General features: G+C 44.4%; 6 non-coding genes across 6 annotated transcripts; all 6 read right to left on the minus strand.

Annotated features, from left to right (window-relative positions):
* Positions 1-138: 138 nt before the first annotated feature.
* On the minus strand, positions 139-212 carry trnai-aau (transfer RNA isoleucine (anticodon AAU)). Its single transcript has one exon. It is a non-coding gene; the product is annotated as a tRNA-Ile (tRNA).
* Positions 213-2,417: 2,205 nt separating this feature from the next.
* trnai-aau (transfer RNA isoleucine (anticodon AAU)) lies at positions 2,418-2,491 on the minus strand. The gene has a single exon. It is a non-coding gene; the product is annotated as a tRNA-Ile (tRNA).
* A 2,206-nt stretch (positions 2,492-4,697) lies between these two features.
* Positions 4,698-4,771, minus strand: trnai-aau (transfer RNA isoleucine (anticodon AAU)). The gene has a single exon. It is a non-coding gene; the product is annotated as a tRNA-Ile (tRNA).
* An 11,272-nt stretch (positions 4,772-16,043) lies between these two features.
* On the minus strand, positions 16,044-16,117 carry trnai-aau (transfer RNA isoleucine (anticodon AAU)). The gene has a single exon. It is a non-coding gene; the product is annotated as a tRNA-Ile (tRNA).
* A 4,485-nt stretch (positions 16,118-20,602) lies between these two features.
* trnai-aau (transfer RNA isoleucine (anticodon AAU)) lies at positions 20,603-20,676 on the minus strand. The gene has a single exon. It is a non-coding gene; the product is annotated as a tRNA-Ile (tRNA).
* A 2,206-nt stretch (positions 20,677-22,882) lies between these two features.
* On the minus strand, positions 22,883-22,955 carry trnai-aau (transfer RNA isoleucine (anticodon AAU)). Its single transcript has one exon. It is a non-coding gene; the product is annotated as a tRNA-Ile (tRNA).
* Between the last annotated feature and the right edge of the window lie 1,686 nt (positions 22,956-24,641).

Consider the following 24,641-nt stretch of genomic DNA (forward strand, 5'->3'; position numbering starts at 1 on the left):
CACCCCGTCGGCAAGTAGCAATGACTGTTATTCCAAATAATTCCCAACCCTTGGGATTCTGTGTGGATTTGTTTCATTATAAAGATTTGATTTTCAACGTGACTAAAAACCGAATAAAAATTATGAAAAACACTGGAATGGCCCGTATGGGGATAGAACCCGCAACCTTGGCGTTATTAGCACCACGCTCTAACCAACTGAGCTAACCGGCCACAAGTTGTGTTAACGTTGCTTGAAAGCTCACTCTGCGGGGATTGTGTTTCCAACTCACACTGGATGACAGATGCACTGCATAAACATTGAACGCATCACATCGCTGAAACATTGTTCACTGTTCATCTACAACACTGCGCAGAGTGTAAATAGAACGTAACAGAACGTAACAGCTTAATCTAAAAACAATTCATGTTGAAAATTATTATCACGCAACCGCTGAACAGCCCACTGTCCCGATATAAAATCAGCCACGACCCTTAGAATGAAGGGAACGCGAAATAACCAAAAATTGCTGAAACACGGGATTGAGCCATGAACCATCTGGATCTTCAGTCAAACACCTTCCCAACTGAACTATTTCGGTCTGACAGTGAACGAAGCAAAGTTTTCTCACACCATTTTGAAAGAAAACCTGACCCCGGAAGGAATTGCCCCACCCACTCTGTCCTCGTTTCGGGGCAATGGGTCCCAAACACATCTCAGAGCTCAGGTTGTGTCAATGTAAAGTATAATGATACCGAAAATCTTAATGCTCATGTTCCGTTATCAGTGCCCACGATCCAGGCAATGGTCTTGTACACGTTGCTAAGTTCAAAATGTGTATTTTTTCGCACTGGCAATGAATTAACTGATATCTGTGCTGTGATCAACTAGGTTACTTAGGGTGATGTCGTGCAAGAACGTAATGGAAGCCTAATTATAACGGTGATTGTTCTCACACTGCAGTTAAATGTTGGCAAATTTACAGTGTCAATCAGCAATTCAATTCCACATGTTGATTCAATGTTCTGCTGAAGTGTTCATAAAGAAAGAAAGCTTGCACAACAGGCTCGATCTCACCGTCTTGAAGACACAGTGAAATATACTGGAGAGTTTATAACTGTTTGAGAACATAAAATTTCAGTAAAATATCCCGTTCTTTTCTCGACACTGATGGGCTGTGAAAGGGAGACCGGCCGAAGTCCCACATAGCCGCACTGACCCCGAGGCAAGGTGAAATTCTAACAGGTTCAGTCCATAGCAGTGCTATGCTGAAGAGAGATAAGTGTCGCGAATAAAGGAGAGACTTAACAATACTGATGTTGAATATCGGTTAGATCAATCACTCCATGAATTCACTGCTGGGAAATTCAGAGCTTGCAAATTGCCTGTGAACGCTATACATAGACACGCAGTGAGCCAATGTGCAATATAGGAGGGGCCCAGGCAAAATGAATGCTCGGGATAAGTTATCAGTGGCCATGGCCCAGGCATTCACTGATTCCAGTCTTGCAGACGTTGCTAAGTTTAAAATGCTGAATATTTCCACACTGGCAATGCATTGACAGATGGTAAGCTAGAGTGATGTGCAGCAAAAATGTACACGGAAGGCTAAAGTTAGCCATGATTGGAAACATTTACGGTGTCAATCAGCACTAGTTGAGCGAGATCTCCTCATTTACTGCTGACTTTGAAACGGAAGGCACAGAAGTGTGTGCTGTATCACTACAACGAATGATGCGCTGCTGATGGTCGGGGCAGCAAGAGTGCAGGGAGCTGTGAATTTGTTCAGGAACAGCCTTGCAGGTCAAACGGCGAAAATACAATGTTCCCTGACCGGGAATCGAACCCGGGCCGCAGCGGTGCAAGCGCCGAAACCTAAAAACTGAACCACCAGGGAAGCTGCTACACATTGGCTTGCCAACAAGCAGACCAACACAGTCTTTCCTGCTTGCTCCTTCCAAAGTCTCACCACTTTCGCGCCAGGTAAAACTGTTCGTAGCAAATGGCATTTTTTGTGGAGAACACCAAAGATATGTCCGCGCATCCGCAGCATCACGTGCGAGTAGGCATCCACTGAAATCTATTTCATTCTGTCCTTTTCTCGGGATTTTTCACTCTCGGTGCCGGGTGAACATTTCATTTAGTGTTTTTGTCCTGAACTGCAGTCTTTTGCCCATCTCCAGGCGACAGAACCGTTCTGGCTGTCTGTTCCTACTTTTGAGCATTTACGGGAACAGGCCTCCGGTTCATCGTTTATCAGCAAACCAAGAAACAGAAATAAACAGAAAGATGTGCCTCTCCACCCCGTCGGCAAGTAGCAATGACTGTTATTCCAAATAATTCCTAACCCTTGGGATTCTGTGTGGATTTGTTTCATTATAAAGATTTGATTTTCAACGTGACTAAAAACCGAATAAAAATTATGAAAAACACTGGAATGGCCCGTATGGGGATAGAACCCGCAACCTTGGCGTTATTAGCACCACGCTCTAACCAACTGAGCTAACCGGCCACAAGTTGTGTTAACGTTGCGTGAAAGCTCACTCTGCGGGGATTGTGTTTCCAACTCACACTGGATGACAGATGCACTGCATAAACATTGAACGCATCACATCGCTGAAACATTGTTCACTGTTCATCTACAACACTGCGCAGAGTGTAAATAGAACGTAACAGAACGTAACAGCTTAATCTAAAAACAATTCATGTTGAAAATTATTATCACGCAACCGCTGAACAGCCCACTGTCCCGATATAAAATCAGCCACGACCCTTAGAATGAAGGGAACGCGAAATAACCAAAAATTGCTGAAACACGGGATTGAGCCATGAACCATCTGGATCTTCAGTCAAACACCTTCCCAACTGAACTATTTCGGTCTGACAGTGAACGAAGCAAAGTTTTCTCACACCATTTTGAAAGAAAACCTGACCCCGGAAGGAATTGCCCCACCCACTCTGTCCTCGTTTCGGGGCAATGGGTCCCAAACACATCTCAGAGCTCAGGTTGTGTCAATGTAAAGTATAATGATACCGAAAATCTTAATGCTCATGTTCCGTTATCAGTGCCCACTATCCAGGCAATGGTCTTGTACACGTTGCTAAGTTCAAAATGTGTATTTTTTCGCACTGGCAATGAATTAACTGATATCTGTGCTGTGATCAACTAGGTTACTTAGGGTGATGTCGTGCAAGAACGTAATGGAAGCCTAATTATAACGGTGATTGTTCTCACACTGCAGTTAAATGTTGGCAAATTTACAGTGTCAATCAGCAATTCAATTCCACATGTTGATTCAATGTTCTGCTGAAGTGTTCATAAAGAAAGAAAGCTTGCACAACAGGCTCGATCTCACCGTCTTGAAGACACAGTGAAATATACTGGAGAGTTTATAACTGTTTGAGAACATAAAATTTCAGTAAAATATCCCGTTCTTTTCTCGACACTGATGGGCTGTGAAAGGGAGACCGGCCGAAGTCCCACATAGCCGCACTGACCCCGAGGCAAGGTGAAATTCTAACAGGTTCAGTCCATAGCAGTGCTATGCTGAAGAGAGATAAGTGTCGCGAATAAAGGAGAGACTTAACAATACTGATGTTGAATATCGGTTAGATCAATCACTCCATGAATTCACTGCTGGGAAATTCAGAGCTTGTAAATTGCCTGTGAACGCTAAACATAGACACACAGTGAGCCAATGTGCAATATAGGAGGGGCCCAGGCCAAATGAATGCTCGGGATAAGTTATCAGTGGCCATGGCCCAGGCATTCACTGATTCCAGTCTTGCAGACGTTGCTAAGTTTAAAATGCTGAATATTTCCACACTGGCAATGCATTGACAGATGGTAAGCTAGAGTGATGTGCCGCAAAAATGTACACGGAAGGGTAAAGTTAGCCATGATTGGCAACATTTACGGTGTCAATCAGCACTAGTTGAGCGAGATCTCCTCATTTACTGCTGACTTCGAAACGGAAGGCACAGAAGTGTGTGCTGTATCACTACAACGAATGATGCGCTGCTGATGGTTGGGGCAGCAAGAGTGCAGGGAGCTGTGAATTTGTTCAGGAACAGCCTTGCAGGTCAAACGGCCGAAAATACAATGTTCCCTGACCGGGAATCGAACCCGGGCCGCAGCGGTGAAAGCACCGAAACCTAAAAACTGAACCACCAGGGAAGCTGCTACACATTTGCTTGCCAACAAGCAGACCAACACAGTCTTTCCTGCTTGCTCCTTCCAAAGTCTCACCACTTTCGCGCCAGGTAAAACTGTTCGGAGCAAATGGCATTTTTTGTGGAGAACACCAAAGATATGTCCGCGCATCCGCAGCATCACGTGCGGGTAGGCATCCACTGAAATCTATTTCATTCTGTCCTTTTCTCGGGATTTTTCACTCTCGGTGCCGGGTGAACATTTCATTTAGTGTTTTTGTCCTGAACTGCAGTCTTTTGCCCATCTCCAGGCGACAGAACCGTTCTGGCTGTCTGTTCCTACTTTTGAGCATTTACGGGAACAGGCCTCCGGTTCATCGTTTATCACCAAACCAAGAAACAGAAATAAACAGAAAGATGTGCCTCTCCACCCCGTCGGCAAGTAGCAATGACTGTTATTCCAAATAATTCCTAACCCTTGGGATTCTGTGTGGATTTGTTTCATTATAAAGATTTGATTTTCAACGTGACTAAAAACCGAATAAAAATTATGAAGAACACTGGAATGGCCCGTATGGGGCTCGAACCCGCGACCTTGGCGTTATTAGCACCACGCTCTAACCAACTGAGCTAACCGGCCACAAGTTGTGTTAACGTTGCGTGAAAGCTCACTCTGCGGGGATTGTGTTTCCAACTCACACTGGATGACAGATTTACTGCATAAACATTGAACGCATCACATCGCGTAAACATTGTTCACTGTTCATCTACAACATTGCGCAGAGTGTAAATAGAACGTAACAGAACTTAACAGCTTAATCTAAAAACAATTCATGTTGAAAATTATTATCACACAACCGCTGAACAGCCCACTGTCCCGATGTAAAATCAGCCACTACCCTTAGAATGAAGGGAACGCGAAATAACCAAAAATTGCTGAGACACGGGATTGAGCCATGAACCATCTGGATCTTCAGTCAAACACCTTCCCAACTGAACTATTTCGGTCTGACAGTGAACGAAGCAAAGTTTTCTCACACCTTTTTGAAAGAAAACCTGACCCCGGAAGGAATTGCCCCACCCACTCTGTCCTCGTTTCGGGACAATGGGTCCCAAACACATCTCAGAGCTCAGGTTGTGTCAATGTAAAGTATAATGATACCGAAAATCTTAATGCTCATGTTCCGTTATCAGTGCCCACGATCCAGGCAATGGTCTTGTACACGTTGCTAAGTTCAAAATGTGTATTTTTTCGCACTGGCAATGAATTAACTGATATCTGTGCTGTGATCAACTAGGTTACTTAGGGTGATGTCATGCAAGAACGTAATGGAAGCCTACTTATAACGGTGATTGTTCTCACACTGCAGTTAAATGTTGGCAAATTTAGAGTGTCAATCAGCAATTCAATTCCACATGTTGATTTAATGTTCTGCTGAAGTGTTCATAAAGAAACAAAGCTTGCACAACAGGCTCGATCTCACCGTCTTGAAGACACAGTGAAATATACTGGAGAGTTTATAACTGTTTGAGAACATAAAATTTCAGTAAAATATCCCGTTCTTTTCTCGACACTGATGGGCTGTGAAAGGGAGACCGGCCGAAGTCCCACATAGCCGCACTGACCCCGAGGCAAGGTGAAATTCTAACAGGTTCAGTCCATAGCAGTGCTATGCTGAAGAGAGATAAGTGTCGCGAATAAAGGAGAGACTTAACAATACTGATGTTGAATATCGGTTAGATCAATCACTCCATGAATTCACTGCTGGGAAATTCAGAGCTTGTAAATTGCCTGTGAACGCTAAACATAGACACACAGTGAGCCAATGTGCAATATAGGAGGGGCCCAGGCCAAATGAATGCTCGGGATAAGTTATCAGTGGCCATGGCCCAGGCATTCACTGATTCCAGTCTTGCAGACGTTGCTAAGTTTAAAATGTTGAATATTTCCACACTGGCAATGCATTGACAGATGGTAAGCTAGAGTGATGTGCCGCAAAAATGTACACGGAAGGCTAAAGTTAGCCATGATTGGCAACATTTACGGTGTCAATCAGCACTAGTTGAGCGAGATCTCCTCATTTACTGCTGACTTTGAAACGGAAGGCACAGAAGTGTGTGCTGTATCACTACAACGAATGATGCGCTGCTGATGGTTGGGGCAGCAAGAGTGCAGGGAGCTGTGAATTTGTTCAGGAACAGCCTTGCAGGTCAAACGGCCGAAAATACAATGTTCCCTGACCGGGAATCGAACCCGGGCCGCAGCGGTGAAAGCGCCGAAACCTAAAAACTGAACCACCAGGGAAGCTGCTACACATTTGCTTGCCAACAAGCAGACCAACACAGTCTTTCCTGCTTGCTCCTTCCAAAGTCTCACCAGTTTCGCGCCAGGTAAAACTGTTCGGAGCAAATGGCATTTTTTGTGGAGAACACCAAAGATATGTCCGCGCATCCGCAGCATCACGTGCGGGTAGGCATCCACTGAAATCTATTTCATTCTGTCCTTTTCTCGGGATTTTTCACTCTCGGTGCCGGGTGAACATTTCATTTAGTGTTTTTGTCCTGAACTGCAGTCTTTTGCCCATCTCCAGGCGACAGAACCGTTCTGGCTGTCTGTTCCTACTTTTGAGCATTTACGGGAACAGGCCTCCGGTTCATCGTTTATCAGCAAACCAAGAAACAGAAATAAACAGAAAGATGTGCCTCTCCACCCCGTCGGCAAGTAGCAATGACTGTTATTCCAAATAATTCCCAACCCTTGGGATTCTGTGTGGATTTGTTTCATTATGAAGATTTGATTTTCAACGTGACTAAAAACCGAATAAAAATTATGAAAAACACTGGAATGGCCCGTATGGGGATAGAACCCGCGACCTTGGCGTTATTAGCACCACGCTCTAACCTGCCACAAGTTGTGTTAACGTTGCATGAAAGCTCACTCTGCGGGGATTGTGTTTCCAACTCACACTGGATGACAGATTTACTGCATAAACATTGAACGCATCACATCGCTTAAACATTGTTCACTGTTCATCTACAACACTGCGCAGAGTGTAAATAGAACGTAACAGAACGTAATAGCTTAATCTAAAAACAATTCATGTTGAAAATTATTATCACGCAACCGCTGAACAGCCCACTGTCCCGATATAAAATCAGCCACTACCCTTAGAATGAAGGGAACGCGAAATTACCAAAAATTGATGAAACACGGGATTGAGCCATGAACCATCTGGATCTTCAGTCAAACGCCTTCCCAACTGAACTATTTCGGTCTGACAGTGAACGAAGCAAAGTTTTCTCACCCCTTTTTGAAAGAAAACCTGACCCCGGAAGGAATTGCCCCACCCACTCTGTCCTCGTTTCGGGGCAATGGGTCCCAAACACATCTCAGAGCTCAGGTTGTGTCAATGTAAAGTATAATGATACCGAAAATCTTAATGCTCATGTTCCGTTATCAGTGCCCACGATCCAGGCAATGGTCTTGTACACGTTGCTAAGTTCAAAATGTGTATTTTTTCGCACTGGCAATGAATTAACTGATATCTGTGCTGTGATCAACTAGGTTACTTAGGGTGATGTCGTGCAAGAACGTAATGGAAGCCTACTTATAACGGTGATTGTTCTCACACTGCAGTTAAATGTTGGCAAATTTACAGTGTCAATCAGCAATTCAATTCCACATGTTGATTTAATGTTCTGCTGAAGTGTTCATAAAGAAACAAAGCTTGCACAACAGGCTCGATCTCACCGTCTTGAAGACACAGTGAAATATACTGGAGAGTTTATAACTGTTTGAGAACATAAAATTTCAGTAAAATATCCCGTTCTTTTCTCGACACTGATGGGCTGTGAAAGGGAGACCGGCCGAAGTCCCACATAGCCGCACTGACCCCGAGGCAAGGTGAAATTCTAACAGGTTCAGTCCATAGCAGTGCTATGCTGAAGAGAGATAAGTGTCGCGAATAAAGGAGAGACTTAACAATACTGATGTTGAATATCGGTTAGATCAATCACTCCATGAATTCACTGCTGGGAAATTCAGAGCTTGTAAATTGACTGTGAACGCTACACATAAACACACAGTGAGCCAATGTGCAATATAGGAGGGGCCAGGCCAAATGAATGCTCGGGATAAGTTATCAGTGGCCATGGCCCAGGCATTCACTGATTCCAGTCTTGCAGACGTTGCGAAGTTTAAAATGCTGAATATTTCCACACTGCCAATACATTGACAGATGGTAAACTAGAGCGATGTGCTGCAAAAATGTACACGGAAGGCGAAAGTTAGCCATGATTGGCAACATTTACGGTGTCAATCAGCACTAGTTGAGCGAGATCTCCTCATTTACTGCTGACTTTGAAACGGAAGGCATAGAAGTGTGTGCTGTATCACTACAACGAATGATGCGCTGCTGATGGTTGGGGCAGCAAGAGTGCAGGGAGCTGTGAATTTGTTCAGGAACAGCCTTGCAGGTCAAACGGCCGAAAATACAATGTTCCCTGACCGGGAATCGAACCCGGGCCGCAGCGGTGAAAGCGCCGAAACCTAAAAACTGAACCACCAGGGAAGCTGCTACACATTTGCTTGCCAACAAGCAGACCAACACAGTCTTTCCTGCTTGCTCCTTCCAAAGTCTCACCACTTTCGCGCCAGGTAAAACTGTTCGGAGCAAATGGCATTTTTTGTGGAGAACACCAAAGATATGTCCGCGCATCCGCAGCATCACGTGCGGGTAGGCATCCACTGAAATCTATTTCATTCTGTCCTTTTCTCGGGATTTTTCACTCTCGGTGCCGGGTGAACATTTCATTTAGTGTTTTTGTCCTGAACTGCAGTCTTTTGCCCATCTCCAGGCGACAGAACCGTTCTGGCTGTCTGTTCCTACTTTTGAGCATTTACGGGAACAGGCCTCCGGTTCATCGTTTATCAGCAAACCAAGAAACAGAAATAAACAGAAAGATGTGCCTCTCCACCCCGTCGGCAAGTAGCAATGACTGTTATTCCAAATAATTCCCAACCCTTGGGATTCTGTGTGGATTTGTTTCATTATGAAGATTTGATTTTCAACGTGACTAAAAACCGAATAAAAATTATGAAAAACACTGGAATGGCCCGTATGGGGATAGAACCCGCGACCTTGGCGTTATTAGCACCACGCTCTAACCTGCCACAAGTTGTGTTAACGTTGCGTGAAAGCTCACTCTGCGGGGATTGTGTTTCCAACTCACACTGGATGACAGATTTACTGCATAAACATTGAACGCATCACATCGCTTAAACATTGTTCACTGTTCATCTACAACACTGCGCAGAGTGTAAATAGAACGTAACAGAACGTAACAGCTTCATCTAAAAACAATTCATGTTGAAAATTATTATCACACAACCGCTGAACAGCCCACTGTCCCGATGTAAAATCAGCCACTACCCTTAGAATGAAGGGAACGCGAAATAACCAAAAATTGCTGAGACACGGGATTGAGCCATGAACCATCTGGATCTTCAGTCAAACACCTTCCCAACTGAACTATTTCGGTCTGACAGTGAACGAAGCAAAGTTTTCTCACCCCTTTTTGAAAGAAAACCTGACCCCGGAAGGAATTGCCCCACCCACTCTGTCCTCGTTTCGGGGCAATGGGTCCCAAACACATCTCAGAGCTCAGGTTGTGTCAATGTAAAGTATAATGATACCGAAAATCTTAATGCTCATGTTCCGTTATCAGTGCCCACGATCCAGGCAATGGTCTTGTACACGTTGCTAAGTTCAAAATGTGTATTTTTTCGCACTGGCAATGAATTAACTGATATCTGTGCTGTGATCAACTAGGTTACTTAGGGTGATGTCGTGCAAGAACGTAATGGAAGCCTACTTATAACGGTGATTGTTCTCACACTGCAGTTAAATGTTGGCAAATTTAGAGTGTCAATCAGCAATTCAATTCCACATGTTGATTTAATGTTCTGCTGAAGTGTTCATAAAGAAACAAAGCTTGCACAACAGGCTCGATCTCACCGTCTTGAAGACACAGTGAAATATACTGGAGAGTTTATAACTGTTTGAGAACATAAAATTTCAGTAAAATATCCCGTTCTTTTCTCGACACTGATGGGCTGTGAAAGGGAGACCGGCCGAAGTCCCACATAGCCGCACTGACCCCGAGGCAAGGTGAAATTCTAACAGGTTCAGTCCATAGCAGTGCTATGCTGAAGAGAGATAAGTGTCGCGAATAAAGGAGAGACTTAACAATACTGATGTTGAATATCGGTTAGATCAATCACTCCATGAATTCACTGCTGGGAAATTCAGAGCTTGTAAATTGCCTGTGAACGCTAAACATAGACACACAGTGAGCCAATGTGCAATATAGGAGGGGCCCAGGCCAAATGAATGCTCGGGATAAGTTATCAGTGGCCATGGCCCAGGCATTCACTGATTCCAGTCTTGCAGACGTTGCTAAGTTTAAAATGCTGAATATTTCCACACTGGCAATGCATTGACAGATGGTAAGCTAGAGTGATGTGCCGCAAAAATGTACACGGAAGGCTAAAGTTAGCCATGATTGGCAACATTTACGGTGTCAATGAGCACTAGTTGAGCGAGATCTCCTCATTTACTGCTGACTTTGAAACGGAAGGCACAGAAGTGTGTGCTGTATCACTACAACGAATGATGCGCTGCTGATGGTTGGGGCAGCAAGAGTGCAGGGAGCTGTGAATTTGTTCAGGAACAGCCTTGCAGGTCAAACGGCCGAAAATACAATGTTCCCTGACCGGGAATCGAACCCGGGCCGCAGCGGTGAAAGCGCCGAAACCTAAAAACTGAACCACCAGGGAAGCTGCTACACATTTGCTTGCCAACAAGCAGACCAACACAGTCTTTCCTGCTTGCTCCTTCCAAAGTCTCACCAGTTTCGCGCCAGGTAAAACTGTTCGGAGCAAATGGCATTTTTTGTGGAGAACACCAAAGATATGTCCGCGCATCCGCAGCATCACGTGCGGGTAGGCATCCACTGAAATCTATTTCATTCTGTCCTTTTCTCGGGATTTTTCACTCTCGGTGCCGGGTGAACATTTCATTTAGTGTTTTTGTCCTGAACTGCAGTCTTTTGCCCATCTCCAGGCGACAGAACCGTTCTGGCTGTCTGTTCCTACTTTTGAGCATTTACGGGAACAGGCCTCCGGTTCATCGTTTATCAGCAAACCAAGAAACAGAAATAAACAGAAAGATGTGCCTCTCCACCCCGTCGGCAAGTAGCAATGACTGTTATTCCAAATAATTCCCAACCCTTGGGATTCTGTGTGGATTTGTTTCATTATGAAGATTTGATTTTCAACGTGACTAAAAACCGAATAAAAATTATGAAAAACACTGGAATGGCCCGTATGGGGATAGAACCCGCGACCTTGGCGTTATTAGCACCACGCTCTAACCTGCCACAAGTTGTGTTAACGTTGCGTGAAAGCTCACTCTGCGGGGATTGTGTTTCCAACTCACACTGGATGACAGATTTACTGCATAAACATTGAACGCATCACATCGCTTAAACATTGTTCACTGTTCATCTACAACACTGCGCAGAGTGTAAATAGAACGTAACAGAACGTAATAGCTTAATCTAAAAACAATTCATGTTGAAAATTATTATCACGCAACCGCTGAACAGCCCACTGTCCCGATATAAAATCAGCCACTACCCTTAGAATGAAGGGAACGCGAAATTACCAAAAATTGATGAAACACGGGATTGAGCCATGAACCATCTGGATCTTCAGTCAAACGCCTTCCCAACTGAACTATTTCGGTCTGACAGTGAACGAAGCAAAGTTTTCTCACCCCTTTTTGAAAGAAAACCTGACCCCGGAAGGAATTGCCCCACCCACTCTGTCCTCGTTTCGGGGCAATGGGTCCCAAACACATCTCAGAGCTCAGGTTGTGTCAATGTAAAGTATAATGATACCGAAAATCTTAATGCTCATGTTCCGTTATCAGTGCCCACGATCCAGGCAATGGTCTTGTACACGTTGCTAAGTTCAAAATGTGTATTTTTTCGCACTGGCAATGAATTAACTGATATCTGTGCTGTGATCAACTAGGTTACTTAGGGTGATGTCGTGCAAGAACGTAATGGAAGCCTACTTATAACGGTGATTGTTCTCACACTGCAGTTAAATGTTGGCAAATTTACAGTGTCAATCAGCAATTCAATTCCACATGTTGATTTAATGTTCTGCTGAAGTGTTCATAAAGAAACAAAGCTTGCACAACAGGCTCGATCTCACCGTCTTGAAGACACAGTGAAATATACTGGAGAGTTTATAACTGTTTGAGAACATAAAATTTCAGTAAAATATCCCGTTCTTTTCTCGACACTGATGGGCTGTGAAAGGGAGACCGGCCGAAGTCCCACATAGCCGCACTGACCCCGAGGCAAGGTGAAATTCTAACAGGTTCAGTCCATAGCAGTGCTATGCTGAAGAGAGATAAGTGTCGCGAATAAAGGAGAGACTTAACAATACTGATGTTGAATATCGGTTAGATCAATCACTCCATGAATTCACTGCTGGGAAATTCAGAGCTTGTAAATTGACTGTGAACGCTACACATAAACACACAGTGAGCCAATGTGCAATATAGGAGGGGCCAGGCCAAATGAATGCTCGGGATAAGTTATCAGTGGCCATGGCCCAGGCATTCACTGATTCCAGTCTTGCAGACGTTGCGAAGTTTAAAATGCTGAATATTTCCACACTGCCAATACATTGACAGATGGTAAACTAGAGCGATGTGCTGCAAAAATGTACACGGAAGGCGAAAGTTAGCCATGATTGGCAACATTTACGGTGTCAATCAGCACTAGTTGAGCGAGATCTCCTCATTTACTGCTGACTTTGAAACGGAAGGCATAGAAGTGTGTGCTGTATCACTACAACGAATGATGCGCTGCTGATGGTTGGGGCAGCAAGAGTGCAGGGAGCTGTGAATTTGTTCAGGAACAGCCTTGCAGGTCAAACGGCCGAAAATACAATGTTCCCTGACCGGGAATCGAACCCGGGCCGCAGCGGTGAAAGCGCCGAAACCTAAAAACTGAACCACCAGGGAAGCTGCTACACATTTGCTTGCCAACAAGCAGACCAACACAGTCTTTCCTGCTTGCTCCTTCCAAAGTCTCACCACTTTCGCGCCAGGTAAAACTGTTCGGAGCAAATGGCATTTTTTGTGGAGAACACCAAAGATATGTCCGCGCATCCGCAGCATCACGTGCGGGTAGGCATCCACTGAAATTTATTTCATTCTGTCCTTTTCTCGGGATTTTTCACTCTCGGTGCCGGGTGAACATTTCATTTAGTGTTTTTGTCCTGAACTGCAGTCTTTTGCCCATCTCCAGGCGACAGAACCGTTCTGGCTGTCTGTTCCTACTTTTGAGCATTTACGGGAACAGGCCTCCGGTTCATCGTTTATCAGCAAACCAAGAAACAGAAATAAACAGAAAGATGTGCCTCTCCACCCCGTCGGCAAGTAGCAATGACTGTTATTCCAAATAATTCCCAACCCTTGGGATTCTGTGTGGATTTGTTTCATTATGAAGATTTGATTTTCAACGTGACTAAAAACCGAATAAAAATTATGAAAAACACTGGAATGGCCCGTATGGGGATAGAACCCGCGACCTTGGCGTTATTAGCACCACGCTCTAACCTGCCACAAGTTGTGTTAACGTTGCGTGAAAGCTCACTCTGCGGGGATTGTGTTTCCAACTCACACTGGATGACAGATTTACTGCATAAACATTGAACGCATCACATCGCTTAAACATTGTTCACTGTTCATCTACAACACTGCGCAGAGTGTAAATAGAACATAACAGAACGTAACAGCTTCATCTAAAAACAATTCATGTTGAAAATTATTATCACACAACCGCTGAACAGCCCACTGTCCCGATGTAAAATCAGCCACTACCCTTAGAATGAAGGGAACGCGAAATAACCAAAAATTGCTGAGACACGGGATTGAGCCATGAACCATCTGGATCTTCAGTCAAACACCTTCCCAACTGAACTATTTCGGTCTGACAGTGAACGAAGCAAAGTTTTCTCACCCCTTTTTGAAAGAAAACCTGACCCCGGAAGGAATTGCCCCACCCACTCTGTCCTCGTTTCGGGGCAATGGGTCCCAAACACATCTCAGAGCTCAGGTTGTGTCAATGTAAAGTATAATGATACCGAAAATCTTAATGCTCATGTTCCGTTATCAGTGCCCACGATCCAGGCAATGGTCTTGTACACGTTGCTAAGTTCAAAATGTGTATTTTTTCGCACTGGCAATGAATTAACTGATATCTGTGCTGTGATCAACTAGGTTACTTAGGGTGATGTCGTGCAAGAACGTAATGGAAGCCTACTTATAACGGTGATTGTTCTCACACTGCAGTTAAATGTTGGCAAATTTAGAGTGTCAATCAGCAATTCAATTCCACATGTTGATTTAATGTTCTGCTGAAGTGTTCATAAAGAAACAAAGCTTGCACAACAGGCTCGATCTCACCGTCTTGAAGACACAGTGAAATATACTGGAGAGTTTATAACTGTTTGAGAACATAAAATTTCAGTAAAATATCCCGTTCTTTTCTCGACACTGATGGGCTGTGAAAGGGAGACCGGCCGAAGTCCCACATAGCCGCACTGACCCCGAGGCAAGGTGAAATTCTAACAGGTTCAGTCCATAGCAGTGCTATGCTGAAGAGAGATAAGTGTCGCGAATAAAGGAGAGACTTAACAATACTGATGTTGAATATCGGTTAGATCAATCACTCCATGAATTCACTGCTGGGAAATTCAGAGCTTGTAAATTGCCTGTGAACGCTAAACATAGACACACAGTGAGCCAATGTGCAATATAGGAGGGGCCCAGGCCAAATGAATGCTCGGGATAAGTTATCAGTGGCCATGGCCCAGGCATTCACTGATTCCAGTCTTGCAGACGTTGCTAAGTTTAAAATGCTGAATATTTCCACACTGGCAATGCATTGACAGATGGTAAGCTAGAGTGATGTGCCGCAAAAATGTACACGGAAGGGTAAAGTTAGCCATGATTGGCAACATTTACGGTGTCAATCAGCACTAGTTGAGCGAGATCTCCTCATTTACTGCTGACTTCGAAACGGAAGGCACAGAAGTGTGTGCTGTATCACTACAACGAATGATGCGCTGCTGATGGTTGGGGCAGCAAGAGTGCAGGGAGCTGTGAATTTGTTCAGGAACAGCCTTGCAGGTCAAACGGCCGAAAATACAATGTTCCCTGACCGGGAATCGAACCCGGGTCGCAGCGGTGAAAGCGCCGAAACCTAAAAACTGAACCACCAGGGAAGCTGCTACACATTTGCTTGCCAACAAGCAGACCAACACAGTCTTTCCTGCTTGCTCCTTCCAAAGTCTCACCAGTTTCGCGCCAGGTAAAACTGTTCGGAGCAAATGGCATTTTTTGTGGAGAACACCAAAGATATGTCCGCGCATCCGCAGCATCACGTGCGGGTAGGCATCCACTGAAATCTATTTCATTCTGTCCTTTTCTCGGGATTTTTCACTCTCGGTGCCGGGTGAACATTTCATTTAGTGTTTTTGTCCTGAACTGCAGTCTTTTGCCCATCTCCAGGCGACAGAACCGTTCTGGCTGTCTGTTCCTACTTTTGAGCATTTACGGGAACAGGCCTCCGGTTCATCGTTTATCACCAAACCAAGAAACAGAAATAAACAGAAAGATGTGCCTCTCCACCCCGTCGGCAAGTAGCAATGACTGTTATTCCAAATAATTCCCAACCCTTGGGATTCTGTGTGGATTTGTTTCATTATAAAGATTTGATTTTCAACGTGACTAAAAACCGAATAAAAATTATGAAGAACACTGGAATGGCCCGTATGGGGCTCGAACCCGCGACCTTGGCGTTATTAGCACCACGCTCTAACCAACTGAGCTAACCGGCCACAAGTTGTGTTAACGTTGCGTGAAAGCTCACTCTGCGGGGATTGTCTTTCCAACTCACACTGGATGACAGATTTACTGCATAAACATTGAACGCATCACATCGCTTAAACATTGTTCACTGTTCATCTACAACACTGCGCAGAGTGTAAATAGAACGTAACAGAACGTAACAGCTTAATCTAAAAACAATTCATGTTGAAAATTATTATCACACAACCGCTGAACAGCCCACTGTCCAGATATAAAATCAGCCACTACCCTTAGAATGAAGGGAACGCGAAATAACCAAAAATTGCTGAGACACGGGATTGAGCCATGAACCATCTGGATCTTCAGTCAAACACCTTCCCAACTGAACTATTTCGGTCTGACAGTGAACGAAGCAAAGTTTTCTCACACCTTTTTGAAAGAAAACCTGACCCCGGAAGGAATTGCCCCACCCACTCTGTCCTCGTTTCGGGGCAATGGGTCCTAAACACATCTCAGAGCTCAGGTTGTGTCAATGTAAAGTATAATGATACCGAAAATCTTAATGCTCATGTTCCGTTATCAGTGCCCACTATCCAGGCAATGGTCTTGTACACGTTGCTAAGTTCAAAATGTGTATTTTTTCGCACTGGCAATGAATTAACTGATATCTGTGCTGTGATCAACTAGGTTACTTAGGGTGATGTCGTGCAAGAACGTAATGGAAGCCTAATTATAACGGTGATTGTTCTCACACTGCAGTTAAATGTTGGCAAATTTACAGTGTCAATCAGCAATTCAATTCCACATGTTGATTTAATGTTCTGCTGAAGTGTTCATAAAGAAAGAAAGCTTGCACAACAGGCTCGATCTCACCGTCTTGAAGACACAGTGAAATATACTGGAGAGTTTATAACTGTTTGAGAACATAAAATTTCAGTAAAATATCCCGTTCTTTTCTCGACATTGATGGGCTGTGAAAGGGAGACCGGCCGAAGTCCCACATAGCCGCACTGACCCCGAGGCAAGGTGAAATTCTAACAGGTTCAGTCCATAGCAGTGCTATGCTGAAGAGAGATAAGTGTCGCGAATAAAGGAGAGACTTAACAATACTGATGTTGAATATCGGTTAGATCAATCACTCCATGAATTCACTGCTGGGAAATTCAGAGCTTGTAAATTGCCTGTGAACGCTATACATAGACACACAGTGAGCCAATGTGCAATATAGGAGGGGCCCAGGCCAAATGAATGCTCGGGATAAGTTATCAGTGGCCATGGCCCAGGCATTCACTGATTCCAGTCTTGCAGACGTTGCTAAGTTTAAAATGCTGAATAATTCCACACTGGCAATGCATTGACAGATGGTAAGCTAGAGTGATGTGCCGCAAAAATGTACACGGAAGGCTAAAGTTAGCCATGATTGGCAACATTTACGGTGTCAATCAGCACTAGTTGAGCGAGATCTCCTCATTTACTGCTGACTTTGAAACGGAAGGCACAGAAGTGTGTGCTGTATCACTACAACGAATGATGCGCTGCTGATGGTTGGGGCAGCAAGAGTGCAGGGAGCTGTGAATTTGTTCAGGAACAGCCTTGCAGGTCAAACGGCCGAAAATACAATGTTCCCTGACCGGGAATCGAACCTGGGCCGCAGCGGTTCAAGCGCCGAAACCTAAAAACTGAACCACCAGGGAAGCTGCTACACATTTGCTTGCCAACAAGCAGACCAACACAGTCTTTCCTGCTTGCTCCTTCCAAAGTCTCACCACTTTCGCGCCAGGTAAAACTGTTCGAAGCAAATGGCATTTTTTGTGGAGAACACCAAAGATATGTCCGCGCATCCGCAGCATCACGTGCGGGTAGGCTTCCACTGAAATCTATTTCATTCTGTCCTTTTCTCGGGATTATTCACTCTCGGTACCGGGTGAACATTTCATTTAGTGTTTTTGTCCTGAACTGCAGTCTTTTGCCCATCTCCAGGCGACAGAACCGTTCTGGCTGTCTGTTCCTACTTTTGAGCATTTACGGGAACAGGCCTCCGGTTCATCGTTTATCAGCAAACCAAGAAACAGAAATAAACAGAAAGATGTGCCTCTCCACCCCGTCGGCAAGTAGCAATGACTGTTATTCCAAATAATTCCCAACCCTTGGGATTCTGTGTGGATTTGTTTCATTATAAAGATTTGATTTTCAACCTGACTAAAAACCGAATAAAAATTATGAAAAACACTGGAATGGCCCGTATGGGGATAGAACTCGCGACCTTGGCGTTATTAGCACCACGCTCTAACCAACTAAGCTAACCGGCCACAAGTTGTGTCAACGTTGCGTGAAAGCTCACTCTGCGGGGATTGTGTTTCCAACTCACACTGGATGACAGATTTACTGCATAAACATTGAACACATCACATCGCTTAAACATTGTTCACTGTTCATCTACAACACTGCGCAGAGTGTAAATAGAACGTAACAGAACGTAATAGCTTAATCTAAAAACAATTCATGTTGAAAATTATTATCACGCAACCGCTGAACAGCCCACTGTCCCGATATAAAATCAGCCACTACCCTTAGAATGAAGGGAACGCGAAATTACCAAAAATTGATGAAACACGGGATTGAGCCATGAACCATCTGGATCTTCAGTCAAACGCCTTCCCAACTGAACTATTTCGGTCTGACAGTGAACGAAGCAAAGTTTTCTCACCCCTTTTTGAAAGAAAACCTGACCCCGGAAGGAATTGCCCCACCCACTCTGTCCTCGTTTCGGGGCAATGGGTCCCAAACACATCTCAGAGCTCAGGTTGTGTCAATGTAAAGTATAATGATACCGAAAATCTTAATGCTCATGTTCCGTTATCAGTGCCCACGATCCAGGCAATGGTCTTGTACACGTTGCTAAGTTCAAAATGTGTATTTTTTCGCACTGGCAATGAATTAACTGATATCTGTGCTGTGATCAACTAGGTTACTTAGGGTGATGTCGTGCAAGAACGTAATGGAAGCCTACTTATAACGGTGATTGTTCTCACACTGCAGTTAAATGTTGGCAAATTTACAGTGTCAATCAGCAATTCAATTCCACATGTTGATTTAATGTTCTGCTGAAGTGTTCATAAAGAAACAAAGCTTGCACAACAGGCTCGATCTCACCGTCTTGAAGACACAGTGAAATATACTGGAGAGTTTATAACTGTTTGAGAACATAAAATTTCAGTAAAATATCCCGTTCTTTTCTCGACAGTGATGGGCTGTGAAAGGGAGACCGGCCGAAGTCCCACATAGCCGCACTGACCCCGAGGCAAGGTGAAATTCTAACAGGTTCAGTCCATAGCAGTGCTATGCTGAAGAGAGATAAGTGTCGCGAATAAAGGAGAGACTTAACAATACTGATGTTGAATATCGGTTAGATCAATCACTCCATGAATTCACTGCTGGGAAATTCAGAGCTTGTAAATTGCCTGTGAACGCTATACATAGACACACAGTGAGCCAATGTGCAATATAGGAGGGGCCCAGGCCAAATGAATGCTCGGGATAAGTTATCAGTGGCCATGGCCCAGGCATTCACTGATTCCAGTCTTGCAGACGTTGCTAAGTTTAAAATGCTGAATATTTCCACACTGGCAATGCATGACAGATGGTAAGCTAGAGTGATGTGCCGCAAAAATGTACACGGAAGGCGAAAGTTAGCCATGATTGGCAACATTTACGGTGTCAATCAGCACTAGTTGAGCGAGATCTCCTCATTTACTGCTGACTTTGAAACGGAAGGCATAGAAGTGTGTGCTGTATCACTACAACGAATGATGCGCTGCTGATGGTTGGGGCAGCAAGAGTGCAGGGAGCTGTGAATTTGTTCAGGAACAGACTTGCAGGTCAAACGGCCGAAAATACAATGTTCCCTGACCGGGAATCGAATCCGGGCCGCAGCGGTGAAAGCGCCGAAACCTAAAAACTGAACCACCAGGGAAGCTGCTGCACATTTGCTTGCCAACAAGCTGACCAACACAGTCTTTCCTGCTTGCTCCTTCCAAAGTCTCACCACTTTCGCGCCAGGTAAAACTGTTCGTAGCAAATGGCATTTTTTGTGGAGAACACCAAAGATATGTCCGCGCATCCGCAGCATCACGTGCGGGTAGGCATCCACTGAAATCTATTTCATTCTGTCCTTTTCTCGGGATTTTTCACTCTCGGTGCCGGGTGAACATTTCATTTAGTGTTTTTGTCCTGAACTGCAGTCTTTTGCCCATCTCCAGGCGACAGAACCGTTCTGGCTGTCTGTTCCTACTTTTGAGCATTTACGGGAACAGGCCTCCGGTTCATCGTTTATCAGCAAACCAAGAAACAGAAATAAACAGAAAGATGTGCCTCTCCACCCCGTCGGCAAGTAGCAATGACTGTTATTCCAAATAATTCCCAACCCTTGGGATTCTGTGTGGATTTGTTTCATTATAAAGATTTGATTTTCAACGTGACTAAAAACCGAATAAAAATTATGAAAAACACTGGAATGGCCCGTATGGGGATAGAACCCGCGACCTTGGCGTTATTAGCACCACGCTCTAACCAACTGAGCTAACCGGCCACAAGTTGTGTTAACGTTGCGTGAAAGCTCACTCTGCGGGGATTGTGTTTTCAACTCACACTGGATGACAGATTTACTGCATAAACATTGAACGCATCACATCGCTTAAACATTGTTCACTGTTCATCTACAACACTGCGCAGAGTGTAAATAGAACGTAACAGAACGTAACAGCTTAATCTAAAAACAAATCATGTTGAAAATTATTATCACACAACCGCTGAACAGCCCACTGTCCCGATATAAAATCAGCCACTACCCTTAGAATGAAGGGAACGCGAAATAACCAAAAATTGCTGAGACACGGGATTGAGCCATGAACCATCTGGATCTTCAGTCAAACACCTTCCCAACTGAACTATTTCGGTCTGACAGTGAACGAAGCAAAGTTTTCTCACACCTTTTTGAAAGAAAACCTGACCCCGGAAGGAATTGCCCCACCCACTCTGTCCTCGTTTCGGGGCAATGGGTCCTAAACACATCTCAGAGCTCAGGTTGTGTCAATGTAAAGTATAATGATACCGAAAATCTTAATGCTCATGTTCCGTTATCAGTGCCCACTATCCAGGCAATGGTCTTGTACACGTTGCTAAGTTCAAAATGTGTATTTTTTCGCACTGGCAATGAATTAACTGATATCTGTGCTGTGATCAACTAGGTTACTTAGGGTGATGTCGTGCAAGAACGTAATGGAAGCCTAATTATAACGGTGATTGTTCTCACACTGCAGTTAAATGTTGGCAAATTTACAGTGTCAATCAGCAATTCAATTCCACATGTTGATTTAATGTTCTGCTGAAGTGTTCATAAAGAAAGAAAGCTTGCACAACAGGCTCGATCTCACCGTCTTGAAGACACAGTGAAATATACTGGAGAGTTTATAACTGTTTGAGAACATAAAATTTCAGTAAAATATCCCGTTCTTTTCTCGACATTGATGGGCTGTGAAAGGGAGACCGGCCGAAGTCCCACATAGCCGCACTGACCCCGAGGCAAGGTGAAATTCTAACAGGTTCAGTCCATAGCAGTGCTATGCTGAAGAGAGATAAGTGTCGCGAATAAAGGAGAGACTTAACAATACTGATGTTGAATATCGGTTAGATCAATCACTCCATGAATTCACTGCTGGGAAATTCAGAGCTTGTAAATTGCCTGTGAACGCTATACATAGACACACAGTGAGCCAATGTGCAATATAGGAGGGGCCCAGGCCAAATGAATGCTCGGGATAAGTTATCAGTGGCCATGGCCCAGGCATTCACTGATTCCAGTCTTGCAGACGTTGCTAAGTTTAAAATGCTGAATAATTCCACACTGGCAATGCATTGACAGATGGTAAGCTAGAGTGATGTGCCGCAAAAATGTACACGGAAGGCCAAAATTAGCCATGATTGGCAACATTTACGGTGTCAATCAGCACTAGTTGAGCGAGATCTCCTCATTTACTGCTGACTTTGAAACGGAAGGCACAGAAGTGTGTGCTGTATCACTACAACGAATGATGCGCTGCTGATGGTTGGGGCAGCAAGAGTGCAGGGAGCTGTGAATTTGTTCAGGAACAGCCTTGCAGGTCAAACGGCCGAAAATACAATGTTCCCTGACCGGGAATCGAACCCGGGCTGCAGCGGTTCAAGCGCCGAAACCTAAAAACTGAACCACCAGGGAAGCTGCTACACATTTGCTTGCCAACAAGCAGACCAACACAGTCTTTCCTGCTTGCTCCTTCCAAAGTCTCACCACTTTCGCGCCAGGTAAAACTGTTCGTAGCAAATGGCATTTTTTGTGGAGAACACCAAAGATATGTCCGCGCATCCGCAGCATCACGTGCGGGTAGGCATTCACTGAAATCTATTTCATTCTGTCCTTTTCTCGGGATTTTTCACTCTCGGTGCCGGGTGAACATTTCATTTAGTGCTTTTGTCCTGAACTGCAGTCTTTTGCCCATCTCCAGGCGACAGAACCGTTATGGCTGTCTGTTCCTACTTTTGAGCATTTACGGAAACAGGCCTCCGGTTCATCGTTTATCAGCAAACCAAGAAACAGAAATAAACAGAAAGATGTGCCTCTCCACCCCGTCGGCAAGTAGCAATGACTGTTATTCCAAATAATTCCCAACCCTTGGGATTCTGTGTTGATTTGTTTCATTATAAAGATTTGATTTTCAACGTGACTAAAAACCGAATAAAAATTATGAAAAACACTGGAATGGCCCGTATGGGGATCGAACCCGCGACCTTGGCATTATTAGCACCACGCTCTAACCAATGAGCTAACCGGCCACAAGTTGTGTTAACGTTGCGTGAAAGCCCACTCTGCGGGGATTGTCTTTCCAACTCACACTGGATGACAGATTTACTGCATAAACATTGAACGCATCACATCGCTTAAACATTGTTCACTGTTCATCTACAACACTGCGCAGAGTGTAAATAGAACGTAACAGAACGTAACAGCTTAATCTAAAAACAATTCATGTTGAAAATTATTATCACGCAACCGCTGAACAGCCCACTGTCCCGATATAAAATCAGCCACTACCCTTAGAATGAAGGGAACGCGAAATAACCAAAAATTGCTGAAACACGGGATTGAGCCATGAACCATCTGGATCTTCAGTCAAACACCTTCCCAACTGAACTATTTCGGTCTGACAGTGAACGAAGCAAAGTTTTCTCACACCTTTTTGAATGAAATCTGACCCCGGAAGGAATTGCCCCACCCACTCTGTCCTCGTTTCGGGGCAATGGGTCCCAAACACATCTCAGAGCTCAGGTTGTGTCAATGTAAAGTATAATGATACCGAAAATCTTAATGCTCATGTTCCGTTATCAGTGCCCACTATCCAGGCAATGGTCTTGTACACGTTGCTAAGTTCAAAATGTGTATTTTTTCGCACTGGCAATGAATTAACTGATATCTGTGCTGTGATCAACTAGGTTACTTAGGGTGATGTCGTGCAAGAACGTAATGGAAGCCTAATTATAACGGTGATTGTTCTCACACTGCAGTTAAATGTTGGCAAATTTACAGTGTCAATCAGCAATTCAATTCCACATGTTGATTCAATGTTCTGCTGAAGTGTTCATAAAGAAAGAAAGCTTGCACAACAGGCTCGATCTCACCGTCTTGAAGACACAGTGAAATATACTGGAGAGTTTATAACTGTTTGAGAACATAAAATTTCAGTAAAATATCCCGTTCTTTTCTCGACACTGATGGGCTGTGAAAGGGAGACCGGCCGAAGTCCCACATAGCCGCACTGACCCCGAGGCAAGGTGAAATTCTAACAGGTTCAGTCCATAGCAGTGCTATGCTGAAGAGAGATAAGTGTCGCGAATAAAGGAGAGACTTAACAATACTGATGTTGAATATCGGTTAGATCAATCACTCCATGAATTCACTGCTGGGAAATTCAGAGCTTGTAAATTGACTGTGAACGCTACACATAAACACACAGTGAGCCAATGTGCAATATAGGAGGGGCCAGGCCAAATGAATGCTCGGGATAAGTTATCAGTGGCCATGGCCCAGGCATTCACTGATTCCAGTCTTGCAGACGTTGCGAAGTTTAAAATCCTGAATATTTCCACACTGCCAATACATTGACAGATGGTAAACTAGAGCGATGTGCCGCAAAAATGTACACGGAAGGCGAAAGTTAGCCATGATTGGCAACATTTACGGTGTCAATCAGCACTAGTTGAGCGAGATCTCCTGATTTACTGCTGACTTTGAAACGGAAGGCACAGAAGTGTGTGCTGTATCACTACAACGAATGATGCGCTGCTGATGGTTGGGGCAGCAAGAGTGCAGGGAGCTGTGAATTTGTTCAGGAACAGCCTTGCAGGTCAAACGGCCGAAAATACAATGTTCCCTGACCGGGAATCGAACCTGGGCCGCAGCGGTTCAAGCGCCGAAACCTAAAAACTGAACCACCAGGGAAGCTGCTACACATTTGCTTGCCA

This window comes from Pristiophorus japonicus, unplaced genomic scaffold (genome assembly GCF_044704955.1).
Source record: "Pristiophorus japonicus isolate sPriJap1 unplaced genomic scaffold, sPriJap1.hap1 HAP1_SCAFFOLD_30, whole genome shotgun sequence".
Lineage (NCBI taxonomy): Eukaryota > Metazoa > Chordata > Chondrichthyes > Pristiophoridae > Pristiophorus > Pristiophorus japonicus.